The following is a 9,286-nucleotide window of genomic DNA, read 5'->3' on the forward strand; positions in this document are numbered from 1 at the left end:
CAGTAACGTTTTAGGTTTTAAGGGACAGCACCATATAATTTAAAGGTTTATAATGTAATAATTACGGTTACATTTTTTTTTTATTTTACAGTTCAAAACCGTATAATTTAAAGGTTTACATTGTAATAATTACGGTTAAAATTTCTTTTTATTTTACAGTTCAAAACCGTATAATTTAAAGGTTTACATTGTAATGATTACGTTTACACTGTAAACAATTTACGGTAAAAAAACACATTTCATTAACTGAAATAATGTTAAATTACCAACCTATTGAAATACTAATAACTATTATGTACCTTTGATATATACGGACAACCACCAATCACAGTGGTGATGAGAATCACGTGATGAATCAAAGCTCATCACAAGCAGCTTTTAAGAAGAAACATAGTTATTGCAATGAAAATACATCAAATGCGAAGTGTCACGCAGGGAATTCTGGGAATGTCAATTTACGGGTTTTCACTGTAAATTACACAATGACTTGTTCTTTTTCACTACCAAAACTGTAAATTTAACGGTATTTTACTGTAAAATTAAAATGAAATGTAAGGTTAGATCTATTACAGTTATTCACCGTATATAGTAAGGAAACTTTCTGTTAACCAATTAACTGTTTTTCACCGTAGCATTTTTACAGTAAAATACTGTTCAAATCACAATCATTTTTTACAGTGCACAATGTGCATTGTGATTACAATTAATTTCATACAATTCATTCATTTTAAAGATAAAAATGTTCAAGATTGTTACACTGCAGAAGCGTAATTATTTTGAAGACGTTACATGACATACAAATGGAAATTTACAGAAAATTGCATAATAATTTAAGCCCACCGGCAACTATAGTTGCCGCAGTGTATAGTTGTCATTTTCCTTCTGTAAGTATTTTTCAAGTTATTATCCATGTTTTATATCGTAATGACACGCAAGCAAACAACCAAATAAAGGATTTCAAGAGAAAAAAAAAGTTATTGTCACATGAGTCTGCCAACTTCCTACCCCTACTTCCAGGAAGCACAGCGAAGGCAAACCCTCCCAAAGAAAGTTTATTTTTATGTTACTAATAACTATTACATAATCATGAAGGTCTCAAGAATCATCCAAACAAAACAAATCTTACAACAGATCTAGAGTTTTTTGTACACTTAGTCAAATGTCCAAGCGGCAACTATAGTTGCCAGTGGGCAAATGGTTAAAAAAATCAAGGTTTTTGGTCTTGTTTAGTATTTGCTTTCATAATATCCCACCTAAAACTTAACTTAACCCTTTAACTGACATCTCTACTGTACAGTAGACCTTCATTTGACAGGGAAAAATATAATATTTTATGAAATTATGTCTTGTAAGGGCCAAAATATTGAGGACCCTTCATCCAGTTTGGATGCGTTTCATTCTAATCGGCAGGGGCGCAACTACCCAGTGCCAGAGGGGTATGCAGCAACAATTTTGGCTGTAACTGTAATCATAGGCGCAAGCGTGATGATTGACAGGACGATAGCGGAGGCACAAGTGCAAGATAATTTTTTTTTTATAAAAAAAAAAACACCAACCACAAACTGTGGGTTCCCCGTTTTAAGGGGGAATTTCCAAATATCTTTTATTTATTTGTTATAATTCGGGTATAGCTATTTTATGTCATCCGTATTCGTTTTTTTAACAAAAGTTTAATATACGCGAGGTTTTTTTTAATTGTACAATTTTATTGTTGTTGTATTTTCATTAAAAATAGGCTAATGACGAACAAAAAAATAAACATTCGTTTGAAAGTAATTAAAGAGGAAATTATGAGTTAAGCAATATCATACGAGCAAGAGTGCTATTTTCCAGAATAGCCTATATCAGCACGATAGCAAAATAAGATATTCATTTTATACAACAGTTCAATAAACAACAAGTGGACATTTTTTTACAGTTTTGCTCTATTTTTCCAACAAAAATAGATTCAAACAAAGTATAGGTTCTGTTCTCGCATAACGCGTCTTTGACGCGTGATTTACCATATAAGCGCGCGTTACGTCGGAAACGCGCGTTTTCCTTGACCCCAAAGCGCATGTTAAGAATGTGCGTTTTTGTGGTAAATCACGCGTCAAGTTTTGCTGTCAAATCGCCGGCGCCCCTACCAGGCGCGCCCACTCGCGATATTCCATTAAAGGGTTAGTTCACCCAAAAATGAAAATTCTTTCATTAATTACTTACCCTCATGTCATTCGACACCCGTAAGACCTCCGTTGATCTTCGGAACACAAATGAAGATATTTTAGTTGAAATCTGATGGCTCTGAAAGGCCTCCATTGGCACAATGCACGGTTCACTCTCAAGACCCTTAAAAGGTACTAAAGACGTCGTTACAAAGTCCATCTCACTACAGTGGTTCTACAATAACTTTATGAATCGGCGAGAATAGTTTTTGTGCACAAAAAAACCCTAAATAACGACTTGTATAGTGATGACGATTTCAAAACACGGCATCATGAAGCTTCGAAGCGTTATGAATCAGTGAGTCAATTCAGCGGTTTGAATCACCAAATTTCAGCAGTTTGGCGGTTTGACACGCGATCCGAATCATGATTCGACTCACTGATTCATAACGCTTCGAAGCTTCATGATGCCGTGTTTTGAAATCGTCATCACTATATAAGTCGTTATTTAGGGTTTTTTTGCGCACAAAAACTATTCTCGTCACTCCATAAAGTTATTGTAGAACCACTGTAGTGAGATGGACTTTGTAACGACGTCTTTAGTACCTTTTAAGGTTTTGAGAGTGAACCGTGCATTGTGCCAATGGAGGCCTTTCAGAGCGATCAGATTTCAACTAAAATATCTTCATTTGTGTTCCGAAGATGAACGGAGGTCTGACGGGTGTCGAACGACATGAGGGTAAGTCATTAATGACAGAATTTTCATTTATGGGTGAACTAACCCTTTAATATCCAAAATTCTATTATGGAATCTTATGAGGGCGCCTACTCTAGCCTGTTAGTCCTCTAAAATGTTATATAATATTGAGGAAATACAGAAATGATTTAGAAACGCACAACAGCAGCTACATATAGAATTTTTTTTATTATTATTCCCATCGCTTTGGCGCCCCAAGGTGCTGCGCCCCTATGCGCCGCATATAGCGCATACCCACTTTTTGCGCCACTGCCAAGGACCCTTATTCATTTTATGACCAGTAGCTTATGATTCCATTATAATGTGGAAATTCAGACAAGTAATGAGTTTACATTAACATTATTATATGAAATCACCTATTACAGTCAGCCATTGAATACTATGGGACAATTTTTTTGTCTTGTTTGTTTTTTGTAATAAAGATATATATAACAAGATAGATATAAATTTGATTATGAATAAAGATTGATCTGTTGAAAGCAATTATTTTCAGTTAGATGCCAAATGTTCTCCTCCTAGTCAAATTTGACATTGAAGGGCTGCATACAACACATTTGTCCACCGCAACTATAGTTGCCGCTCAATCAGATACGATTTTCAAGGGAAAAAACAAAAACCTGGGGGAAAAAAATGCAGTACATGTTCACATAGGACACTATTAACATGACTATATGCATGAAACCATTCAGAAAAAAGTGGGCACAAATGGGTTAACAATTACAAAAGTCATGGAAATCTTCTGGAACTCTGGATGTTCACATTTATGTCATGACAAATTACAACTGATTTTAGGCTTTGCAAAACAACAAGAGCATAAAAGTGACAACTCATGTTCATCAGGTGTGTTTGGTGAGTCAGTGTCAGTGATGGAGGGAGAATCTGTCACTCTAAACACTGATGTTACTGACGTACAGGAGGACGACGACATAGTGTGGAAATTTGGAGCTGAAAAGTGTATTCTAGCTGAAATCGTCAGAGCTGCTGGAGTCTTCTCCACAAATGGTGATGTTCCCGATGGGAGATTCAGAGACAGACTGAAGCTGGACGATCAAACTGGATCTCTGACCATCACAAACATCACAACTGAACATGAGGGAGATTATGAACTAGAGATAAGTGCAGCCAAACTGACATCAAAAACATTCAGTGTTTCTGTCTATGGTGAGTAGAGAGGGAATTTGTAACTAACTGTTGTTATTATTATTATTATTATTATACATATTTCTCTCATGTTTTCCAGTTCCTCTGCCTGTTCCTATCAGCAACCAGACTCAACATCCCAACATCACTCAACTCTGCCACACATGTGCAGGTACAGCAGCACGGCTGATATTAGTTGATGTCAGCGCTGATATTAGCGTTTATCGACTGAGCTGATCTCAGTTTGACGTTTTTATTCCTCAGGCGCTTTCCACTGTTGCGGTTCCACTGAAGCTGCGATCCGATTGGTCCTCTCTGCTCTGGTGGGCGTGGCTGTTGTCATTCTTCTGGTTTATGACATCAGATCCAGAAGAGCTGAACGAGATCAAGCTAACATTCACACATCAGGTGCCTAACTGATGATGTCATTTCTCACATACTGATTTTGCATATTGTCACGGTTACCGATCCTGAAAATCCCTCCGTTCACCACCGAATCCTCTTTCCCCTGAATACTGATCTGGACTTCATTTCCCAGCAAACCACATACCTGGACTGATTACACTCAGAAGTCTTGTTCTGCCCCGGCTACAATTCTGAGCATCTCTTCCCTGTGTTGTGCCTTTGCCTGGTTTTAAATCTTGCTACTCGGGTTTATTTTGATTCCTTCTGCCTGCCTTTTGACCCTGCCTGTCTCTGTATTTGATTTCTCTGATATGACTACCTGTCAACACACGTTTTCCCCGGGTGTCTCCTGTATTTCACACCCTTCTCCCAAACCCCTCCCGTTTTGTTATTGGGGCGGAACATATTCTTCTCTCTAATAAAGGCAGGAATCTGGAGATTCCTTGCAGAGCTGGAAGGGACTCGCCTCACGTGGGCAGGGTTTATATCAGTCCCTCCAGAAAAACGTGATTATGCGATCGCGTGATTTATCGCATTATCAGCCAAAGTCTGCATATTTATGCGGGGGCCGCATTTTTTTCAAATACGCCGCACTTTCGCCGCATAAATTGCTAGTTTTTTTGCTCACAAAAACTATTATCGTCGCTTCATAAAGTTATTGTAGAACCACTGTAGTGAGATGGATTTTGTAACGACTTCTTTAGTGCTTTTATGGGTCTTGAGAGTGTACATTGTGCCAATGGAGGCTTTCTGAGCCATCGGATTTACACTAAAATATCTTCATCTGTGTTCCGAAGATGAAAGGAGGTCTGACGGGTGTCCAACGACATGAGGGGACGTCATTAATGACAGAATTTTCATTTTTGGGTGAACTAACCCTTTAAGAGATTGCACTTTGTGCATTGGAAGCACTCAAATGTCTGTTTTGTGAAGCTACCTCTGTAAAACAGGAAGTTATTTATTCACTTCTTCAGAAGTTGTAGCATATTCCTTTTGTAAAGCTACAGAACTTGTTTGACTCAATGTTTTGTAAATTTGACCCATTATTAAGGTCTTCAATAAAACAAGATGAGAACTTAAATATTCCCAGCACTTTCTGTGATGTAGTGCTTTTTTTCTCTTTTTCATCAAACCGCAGTTTTTGCAAGTTCTCGCAATTTCATTGCATAAAATTGCATAAATATCCCGCATTTTTCATTGCATTTTTTAAGAAAACATGCCGCATACTCAAGGATTTTTGCCCGCAACAATCACAAAGAAAAGCCGCATTTTTCTGGAAGGACTGCTCCGAGAACGGACTCTGCTCTAGTGATACAAAACACACAGGTCTGTTACATCCCAGTAAAATCTCACGTCTGAGTTAACAAGCTCCTATACTTCGCAGTAGATTCGTTTAGATTGATAATAAGGTAGGTAGGTAGGTTTGCTACGATAGTCAGTGTTCAGTATTCAGTATTCAGGCATAACACAGGTAACATCACTTGACCCTCCCCCACTCCACCCTAAGCCGGAAGTAAAATGCACACGGCCGCACTGTCATTCATTCACGGCCGCGCTGTCATCCACTGGCGCGTTTTCAGTTCATTCCTATGGAAGCTCAACTTCCATAGGATTTCATTGAAAACACTCACTTTGCTCCTCTCCATTATGAATGCCCGGCATCCGTGTGCATTTTACTTTCGCTTTAGAATTAGCAATTTAAAAGCCCTCGTCGGTGATACATTTTGTTTCTATTATTCTATTTTCCACAATGTCAAACCAACGCAGCTTATCCCAAAATATAAGCTCAGGCAAGCGGTTCTGTCCATATAAGCCATATAATGTAAAAAAATATGGACCTGGTGTCTGTGGGGTCACCCGTAGTGTTTCTGAAGAGCATTTTTGAAGCGTAAAGTCAGCTGTTGCCATCTTGACAGTGTGTCAACGCGCGTCACTCTCGGATAACTGAAAATGGGCAAAGAGGCGGGACGTGGGCGGAGCTGAGGTGACGTGATGACTAACAGACAGCAGACGAACGGCAATCCACCTGTCACTCAAAGTGGCCACGCCCTTAATTATGCAGAGTTTTAAGGCTTTATATAATGTAAACAAATGAGTTATAAAAAAAATTCACCCCCCTCACAGTTGTCATGAAGGGCAAAATTAGCCGTATAGACCAAAACCACAATTTGTACCAGACTGTAAACATGTTTTATTCTGCTGTAAATTTGGGCATTTTAACATGGGGCTCAATGAGATTCTGCTCCTTCTGGAGTCTGTCTCTAGTGGCCAGTCGATGAATTGCAGTTTAAGTCACTTCCGTATTGGCTTCAAGAGAGACCGCGGCTGCCGCTTAATACAAGCTCATGCAGTTATGAATACTCCAGTTGCGACAAGACAAGAACACGCTGTCTGTGACACACACGACTCACATAAAGACGCGCCAGAATCGAGTTCTTTTTTGCGCTTGAACGAACAATAACACATGCATTTATGCCAAAATGTCCGTTTTGTCGAGTATCCTCATAAGAGCAGTCTTAAGACGTGTGAGATCCGCATCATGTGCAGCAGTGGCAGTTCTTAAAGTGACAGTAACCACTTATGATGTCATTAATGTAAAGTTCTTAAAGTGACAGTAACCACTTATGATGTCATTAATGTAAAGAACAAAAGTGATTACTCCCTAAATGACTCACTTACTCTTGACTGAAGAACTTTTGTAGATTTAATAAGGATTCATTTATTTATGCAGTGCAAACTGTTTGATATTCAATTTCTGAATATTTCCTACTTGTTATACAGGTGGAAAGGGCACAGGTAAATATGACATTTATTATGGGTTTATGTGAGGATTGTTTTTAAGTTCACTTAGATTAAAAGTTGTTTTTTGAAGCCTAATAAATGTTAATTTGTTGTTTCATTGATGTGTGATAGAGACATCAGCAGTAGCTGTATTAGTATCAGTGATACTAGCCTTCATTCATAAAACGATGTCATTAAAGTATTTAAAACATACTGTGTCTATTACATTTACATTTATGCATTTGGCAGATGCTTTAATCCAAAGCGACTTACAGTGCCCTTATAACAGGGACAATCCCCCTGGAGCAACATGGAGTAAAGTGCCTTGCTCAAGGACACACTGGTGGTGACCGCTGGGATCGAACCAGCAACCTTCTGCATATCAGTTCCATGGTTTAACCCACTGGACCACCATCTCACATCTATGTTGCTTCTATATTAATTTGTAGATTAACTATGAAATGGGTACATTATAAAATATATATATATAAAAATAAGTGCTTTTAATGATGATTAATCACGATTAATCACAGAAAAAAATGTGATTTATCTAGTTAATTTTTTACTGTCTTAACATGAAGAAACATATTCTTTTTTTTATTTTTTTTAATCTTTTTATTTTTATTAGAGGGGGTTGAAATGCTGTTTCATGCATACTGAGTTTTTTACACTGTTTTTACAAAGACTTGTATTCCCATGCTAAACATGGACAAAGTACGGGACGTTTTGGACGTTTTAAGGAGTATTTCTGTGCCAAATATATTCTTCCGGTTTCTCTCAAGTTTCGGAAAGTTTTTTTTTTGAGTATAGGTCTGCGTGACGTCAACAAGAGGGAATGTCCTTGTACGGGCCGTAAGGGCTCTTCTCCCGGAAGGGCACGCACGCGACCAGAGCGAGAGAGCAAATGCACGCCCATAAACGCGCTGTGCTTGGCTTTAGGGAAATGCAGTCACAGGACTTCACGAAATCAACAATGTCACCAAAGAAGTGTGTTTTTGGTCGTCAGGGCAAGACAACCCAATAGCTTCCCAAAGAACCCAGCGTTAATGGGACAGTGGATGGAGTTTGTTTTTCCGGAGCAGTTGTGTAAGTGTTTTTGTTTGTTCCCTGCATTTCGGCGACGATGGTTTTATAAACAAGGCTCGGTTCAACTCCGGATTTGTAGCTTGTCTAATGCTGAACGATGGAGCGGTCCCAGCGATTAAGGTTCACGGTCGTGCGTTGGAAGCAGGCGGTGAGTAAAACTGCTTCAAATCTCTTTGATTTGTTAGCTATTTGTTAGCTAAGTAAACACCATGACGTGCTAAACTGTTCCGCTTGCTACTGCTAACTTTAAGTCCTTATAAACCTGGTTTATGACCTCATAAACCATGAGTAAACACACACACATGTTGTAAAACTCGCGCATGACAAGCCACTAAGCAAATATATACAGTTTCAGTACATATCACATAGAGATGTCCTGCTGTAGAGGTTGCTGCTGCTGCTCCTGTTCAATTTCAGCCTCCGGATCTGATTCTGGATCATATATGTGTGGTTGAATCTGATTGATAGTCATGGTTTATTTAGGATAACGTTTTCTTTTCCAAGTTAAAGAATGTCACAGCTTTCAGACGCTCTTAACGCAATAGCTGGGCACGCTCTCGGCTGTTTAGCTCCGCCCACACGACACACCTCCAGCCGCTTAGTTTTTTAAAAAAAAAGTCTCTCTACAGCGTATCTTTCTTTTATAAATATGATAAAACTAAAGACTTTTCTGAGATATGAAGGATGCAATACTACTCTATAGGTACTCAAAATTTACACAAGATTGAGTGTTTCACCCCCCCTTTAATAATGATGTATATTTATGTTGATATCTGCACAGTTTAGCCTGCCTCTGCCATCCAGTACCCCCAAGCCACGCCACCTAGAGGAAGAAAGGTTCCCCTGCATGTCTGAACCAGAAGCCAAAGCCATGAAGGAATACATTGATGAAGGGTTTTATTCAACCGTCCATAGCCTCGGCTGAGTTTTTCTCTGTGAAGAAGAATGGCGGTCTCCGCCCTTGTATTGATCT

This window comes from Gobio gobio (genome assembly GCF_949357685.1).
Source record: "Gobio gobio genome assembly, chromosome: 24".
Lineage (NCBI taxonomy): Eukaryota > Metazoa > Chordata > Actinopteri > Cypriniformes > Gobionidae > Gobio > Gobio gobio.